The following is a 7,377-nucleotide window of genomic DNA, read 5'->3' as shown; positions in this document are numbered from 1 at the left end:
TTTCCATTCTCTTTCAATCACATCAATCATCATGTCAATCTGTTTCATATTTGACTTATACCCAGTGGTGGACAGTAACAAAGTAAATGTACTTAAGTACATTTTTTGAGTATCTGTACTTTACTTGAGTATTATTTTTTGGGGATACTTATTCATTTTACTCCACTACATTCAGAAGACCATTATTGTACTTTTTACTCCACTGCATTTCTACCAATGCTCTAGTTCCTCATTACTTGTGCTTTGAAGTCAGCTCATAAATTTCCTTCTCTTTTCTGAAGTCTGATCCCTAAGACAGTAAAATGTGTTTGTATAGTTCTGTTTGTCTCAGTGGTTTAGATCAGTTGTTCTCAAAGTGGGGTCCTGGGACCCCTGGGGGTCCGCAAACCATAGCGTGGGTGTCCGTGAAATAATTTGAATACATTTCTAATAAATTATAAAATTGTGCTGTGTCATTACAAAACAGCATATACACCATTGTTATGATACCATTTGGTGGTTCGAAGGGATATAAACGAGTCTTGTTACTGTTAATTTTCTGAAAGCGTTTAAAATCAATTACTTGAAAAGTATAAATGCTGTCATGTTGAGTCCACAAGGAATGTGAGAGCAGGCTCTCTGAAAAGAGAGCCGGCTATTTTATCTTGGCTCCCAAAGAAGAGCCGGCTCTTTCGACTCCCGAACGGCTCTTAATTTAGGATCTTTTGTAGCCGTATGTTTTACCTTAACTTTGCAAAAAATAATAATTTGTGTGTTGAAAACCCTTTTACATACAGTGTTTATATGAGAAGCCTTATAATTGCCCAATTTTTTTTGCATTTATTCAGTTACAAAACCATTCTTACCCTAACCCTAGGGATATGATTAGGGTTAGGGTTGGGATTAGGATTAGGGTTAGGGTTAGGGTTAGGGTTGGGATTAGGATTAGGGTTAGGGTTAGGGTTAGGATTAGGGTTAGGGTTGTGATTAGGGTTAGGATTAGGGTTAGGATTAGGGTAAGGGTCATGATTAGGGTTAGGGTTTGTATTAGGGTTAGGGTTTAGGTTAGGTTTATGAATAGGGTTAGGGTAAGGGTTAGGATTAGGGTTATAATTAGGGTTAGGGTTAGGGTAAGGGCTAGGATTAGGGTTATAATTAGGGTTAGGATTAGGGTCAGGGTCAGGATTAGGGTTAGGATTAGGTTTAGGGTTAGGATTAGGGTTGGGATTAGGGTTAGGATTAGGGTTTGGGTTTTGATAAGGGTTAGGATTGGAATTAGGGTTAGGATTAGGATTAGGGTTCATATTAGGTTTAGGGTTAGGATTAGGGTTCGGATTAGGATTAGGGTTAGGATTCAGGTTATGGTTTGGATTAGGGTTGGGATTAGGGTTAGGGTTAGGATTAGGGTTTGGTTAGAACCAGAACTAAACTTAACCAAACAGAACTAAACTCATGCAAACAGAACCAGAACCGAATTCAAGCAAACCGAACCAGAATCGAACCAGAACCAAACCAGAACAGAACTCAAGCAAACAGAACCAGAACCAAACTCAAACAAACAGAACCAGAACCAATCCGAACCAGAACCGATTCGAGCAAACAGAACCAGAACCAAACTCAACCAAACAGAACCAGAACCAACTCAAGCAAACAGAACCAGAACCAGAACAAAACTCGAGCAAACAGAACCAGAACCGAACCAGAACAGAACTCAAGCAAACAGAACCAGAACCAAACTCAACCAAACAGAACCACAACCAACTCAAGCAAACAGAACCAAATTCAAGCAAACAGAACCAAATTCAAGCAAACAGAACCCGAACCAAACTCAAGCAAACAGAACCAGAACTAAACTTGTGGTGGTTTAGATGATCTGTATATCGTGCGTCTCCACAGTTGAACGTGGAGCAAACAGACCAATATTCACTCAGATCAGGCAGTTCATTTAGAGGTGGTAATGATGGCTATAATTCCCCACCATGGCCATATCTTCAGCCCGTGTTAGAGGTTTTTGAGATGAAGAATGATACGTATCGTTTGAAATGTTCTCCCTGTTTCCCACTCTGCTAAAAACTTACAAAAATTCACTGTCCAACCTGAGAAAGCGTGTTGAGCCACGTAACATTTGTTTTGTTCCAGATGAACATTTCAAACTAAGTTGTCTGTGCTAAGTAATTTAGTTTCTGATTTTATTCCATGGTATAGTTTTTAGAGATTTCAAGTATTGGTTTCTAAATAAACATAATGTAACAGAATGTACTACTATGTATTCTTGACTGCATTTATGTATTGTGAAAATACAACATTTTGAGATATTTTTAAAAGTACTTTGAATACTTAAGTATTTTTAAAAACAAGTACTTGTACTTTAACTTAAGTAATAATTTGACAGAGAAACTTTCACTTGTATTGGAGTACAAGGAGGAGGATCTATACTTTGACTTAAGTAATGAAGCTGTGGACTTTGTCCACCACTGCTTATACCAAATCCTCTTTTTCCTATCATTCGCCACTTTTCATCTTTGTAATTTTTGACACTTGCTCTGCAACACGGCTTAAAAATTCATCCTTAACACAAAAGTGATGGCAGTGTACATATAGATCACGAAAAGTGGGACCCTAAACCATACATCACAAAGAAAGTGTGGACCTGCATATATGTAACACAAAAAACGTGGCCCTGATATGTTTTATAACAAAGAAACCGTGGCCTTAACCTGTTCAAACATAACCAAGAAAAGATGGCGGTGATGCACTCAGAACACAACAACTGTGACAGTAAGGTATTCATAATGCCAGAACTGTTGGTCACTATAAATCATTATTACCCGGCTTTCTTACTGATCTTCTGGTTGTGTAAGATGCTTTAATCTGATTGGACAAAATGCTTTGCGACCCTTTAACAACGGTTGTTAACATTCATTAATATGAGCAACACCAGAAGCAAACTAATCACACGTGATGTGCAATCAATCTGCAGAAAAGAGTTCCTGCAAACCGTTAGTTTCTGTTCGAATCAAAACAATGCGGCTAAAACACTAGTTTGGGTTAGCGTGCTAAACAACATGGATGTTTACATCTTGGATCCTGTCCAACATTCCTAGCAATGAGCGGAGCAGGTGAGAGCAACTTTGAGTTACAGATTGTTACAAACAAACTTCAGTCATGAGCGGTGGTGATGATAAAAGCAGTGTTCAAAGTTATGATATTTGCCTCGTTTATTTTTAAAGGGATGTGAACTGCAGAGCGCGGAGAGGAAGAAGATCTGAATGAGGACAGTTTAATGTTAAATCGACGGCAACAGGCAGATAAAAATCCATCGCAATGAAACGCTAACTGCTGTGGAATTACTGGGACTATCCCTTTACAATATGTATACATGAATCATTTTAAATCAATGAAATGATCTTTTAATCAAGTTTTTTGCCACTGTGTTTGTATCTTAAGGTAGTAGCCGGGTAATAAGCAGGATAATGTGTGGTTAGCAGGTAGTTATGGGAAAAAGAATCCCTACAGGGTGAGACCAGACCAAGCAGCACCCTCCGGTCTCAAAATATGAGTCCAATGCGGAAGTGCTAAAAACTGCAGTTCATCGAGCATCCGCTTGAGGCTGGCTCCGGGAGTACCGGAAACCACATACACACTAACTCAAAAAAGACGATCTTTACAGCAGAAATAAACATGTTTACAGACTGGTACAAAAGACGAGTGTAGTCTGGATAGATCATTTCTCGATCGGCACACACTGTACAGGGGGTGAATTTTTTATTAACACAGCAATTTCGAAGATATTTAGATTACCAGTCTTCCAATGAGAGGCACAGCTGACTTGACTGACAGGCGGGAACGCTGTAGCTGTTGGCTAGGAGGCTCAAAGCCCGCCTCTTTACCTCACAATCGCTCGACAGCAGCAATATGGCTATCTCTGACAATTGGTCTCAAAACAGTGCTTGGTGATGTCATGGATACAATGTCCATATTTTATACAGTCTATGGACAAGACCCCGACGAGAACTACCTGCTAACCATACATTATCCCTTACATATCACAAAAATGGCATCTTCAATGAAGTCAACAATGGTGGTCCTAATGTAAACCATTCCAAAATACTGGCCTTCATATATTTACAACACAGAAATAGGATAATAATCATAACCCAAAAACTGCAGACCTTAAACATGTATCCATAATGGAGAAATGTTGCCTCTGATACATTCTTAAAATAGAAACGGTGGCTGTTATACAATCATGACACGAAAACGGTGGCTCAATGGATTCAAAGCACTAGAACAGGTGCCCTAGACATTCATCACAACAAAGTTAAAGGCGGATAACAATCATGACATAAAAATGGTCATCCTAAAACATCCATAACAAAGGAGTTTGTGGCCCTTACATATTCATACCACCAAAAATGGTGGTTCCATTCATTACACAACAACAGAGGCCCCTTGTACATTAATCACATCAAAATTACATCCCTTATATATAGTACATCTCAAAAGTTATGTGGCCCAGAAATGGTACCCCTTATTCTTTTAATGTTAAAAATAATGATAATAATGGATATGACTTATATAGCGCTTTTCTAGGGACTCAATTATGCTTAACATAAAGTGTGAAAATTAGAATTAAAAAAACAGGTGGGGAGGGAGTAGAGGTCACGTGTTGTAGGTTTTTTGAAAGAGGTAGGTTTTGAGTGAAGAGAGTCAGAGTTACAGATGTTTGGAGGGAGAGAGTTCCAGAGAGTAGGGGCAGGAATAGCAAAGGCTCTGCCCCCCAATGTCGGTGTTTGGTCTTGGTGAGGGGGGATAGGAGATGGGCCCATTCATTCATAACACAGAAAGGTGGCCCTTTAACATTCATCACAAAATATTGTGGCCCTTAAAGATTCATCATGCAAAAATATGGCCCTAATGCATTTCAACAAAAATTGCGTCTCTGTTACATTCCCAACACTAAAAATTGTGTTCTTAATACATTAGTTACCCCAAAGCGATGGCCCTAATAAATTCATAACACAGAATTGGTGGCCCTTATTCAAATTCTTATTTCCTTTAAACAATGGTTATTTGTCTTCCCCCTGCATGATGTCAAACTTTGTGTGCCTGGGTGACTGTATGACAGTTTCTCTGATGCCTAGAAGTGCCTCACACCCCCTCTGCTTCCACCAGGAAGACACACATACACACACTCACAGTCTTGGAGTATCTCTCAGAAGTGAGCTGATTAGGCCTAAGACTGGGGACTGCTTTGCCTAATCATATCGCTGCATCCAAATCATCTGTGTACATTTCTAATTACATAGTGGCACGCCGTGTCCTTGAGCACAGTGGCAGGTCTCCATTTCATCTCTGCGCTGTGTCTAACCCCCCCTGCTTGGCTTATTTTTTTCCTCCCCTCTCTCCTCTCCTCCATCCTTATTTATTTATTTTCATCAGCCTTATCTTTGTTGTTGTTTCAGTCGACTGTGCGCCGAGCAACAGCACTCATTTGCCCACCGATCTCCGTCCTTTGAACTCAGCATCGCAGGGCAGAGCCGACTGTCGGGGGCAGCGGGATCATCTTTTGATGATCTGTTTATTGTCCGGCTCCAATTTGCGGGAGTTCACAATATAATATTCATTCCAGCATGCATAACATGATGGATCAGTCATGGGTAAAGGACAACAGCAAAGAATATTGTTGGGGTTTGGATTACAAGGCTGGCACACAAACAATACAGAGCAGAGCTAGAACTTCTTTCACTTTTTTTTTTTCCTGTGCGGGAATGCTTTGCCTCCCCTCGATTGTCCATTAGTCTTCTTAAAGAAACAATAGAACTGCTCCGAGTGTGCAGAAAGATGATCTTCCGTGCCTATACATTTGTGAACTCTGAATAGCCATGTTTTTTTTTTCTCATTTTGAATATCCTTGATGAAGTAAGGCCCTGAACATCTCTGTGAGCTCCAGATGACCTTCCCATTGTTTATTGATATGTGTCTCTACTGCAAGGCCTTCTCTTTTCTTTCCCTCTCCTCCTCTCTGCACTGAACCTCGTTATTGAAGTCAGAAGGCATTTTGACGCCATCACAGCTGACAAAGGCAAGGTTTTGAAGGTGAAGAGAGGGGACCAACCTTTAACATGGGAATGCCGTGTCCATGCGCCACAATTAACTTTGCAACCTTGGCAGTAGTTTAAAAAACCTCCTCAGCAGCTGTGCTGTGTGATTTCAGAGGTGTCTTTATTGTAGCTGCTTTGTTTGGTTAGTCTATTATCATTTATAGGTTTCCTTGGGCTATGTGCAAGCTTTATCAGACATCCAAAATGAAGGCAGTTCGTACATTTCAGATGATTGCATTTATCTTACCTTTTCCTCTGTGTTCTGATCACCTGCTCAGGTTGTCACAGCCATTGTTTAATACCCACCTGCTCACTGAATCAGTAGTAATTGCTCCTGCTCTAAAGTATGACTTTCTTCTCATTGTATGCCACCAACAGTAACATCTCTGTGCTGCTGCCTGGAGGCGAGTTCCTGAGATATTAGTTCTCCACTCTCAGAACTGTTAGTCACACTGACAGACACCTGAGGCGATATAAAATGTCGCTCAAAGCCATGAAAGAGGGAGACGGGCTACTTCTCTTCTTCAGAACCTCAGAGTGAGGAGCAAAGAGATGAAGAGGGGAGGAGAGAGTAAGTTTCTAAGACTGCACTTAAACCCCTTCGCATATGGGGGCCATACCTTGGAGAAGACATGAAGGCAGAACCCATATAGCTACAAGGCCCAGTATCATAAATAACACAAGACTTCTCCTCTGCCGTCTCCGTCTCCTCCAGTTCACTGCTGGAGTGTTTCATATGGTAACTAGGTGTTCACTGTGTGGCCACATTGTTGCCCATCTTTCAAGTGGCTCAGAGGAGGAAACCTTGAGGTAGGGGAAGAGAAGGAATTTTTGATGAAAAAAATACATTATTCTGTTCTCTTTTTTTCAGTCTCCATCCCCCCTTTCTCTGCCACTCACAGTGGGAGTGGAGTATTTATTACATAAACGGTAAAAAGAGGAGAGGAGAACTTGGCTGGAGGATGGGGTAGTAATAGAGAGTGAGAAAGCTACAGACTCTTTCACCTGACAGGTTAAAAATGTGGGTTACATCGAGGAATGAGCTCCTTTTTTTCTCCTCACTCGGAGGATGTACGTGTATTTGATTCCACTATGCTTATCAAACAGTGTCAGTCATAACTCAGTATTAACCCTGAATACTTTTACATTACCAGCCATAAAAAGGGAGTACACATTCCAGGAGAAACTGTATTTTAAGCCGGCTAAGACTTATCATCTGCTGCAGTTCTGCTCCATATGTCTGAACATGCAGATGATCCTGAATCCCAACAATGCGAATCAAGTGAATTATTCA

General features: G+C 40.6%; 1 long non-coding RNA gene across 1 annotated transcript; it reads left to right on the top strand.

Annotated features, from left to right (window-relative positions):
• The first annotated feature begins 2,929 nt into the window (after positions 1–2,929).
• Positions 2,930–3,393, top strand: LOC117822313. Its single transcript, XR_004633152.1, has 2 exons — positions 2,930–3,098; positions 3,210–3,393. It is a non-coding gene; the product is annotated as an uncharacterized LOC117822313 (long non-coding RNA).
• The last annotated feature ends 3,984 nt before the right edge of the window (positions 3,394–7,377 follow it).

The sequence above is a fragment of the Notolabrus celidotus genome, chromosome 12 (assembly GCF_009762535.1).
Source record: "Notolabrus celidotus isolate fNotCel1 chromosome 12, fNotCel1.pri, whole genome shotgun sequence".
NCBI lineage: Eukaryota > Metazoa > Chordata > Actinopteri > Labriformes > Labridae > Notolabrus > Notolabrus celidotus.
This window is presented reverse-complemented; position numbering and strand designations above follow the sequence as displayed.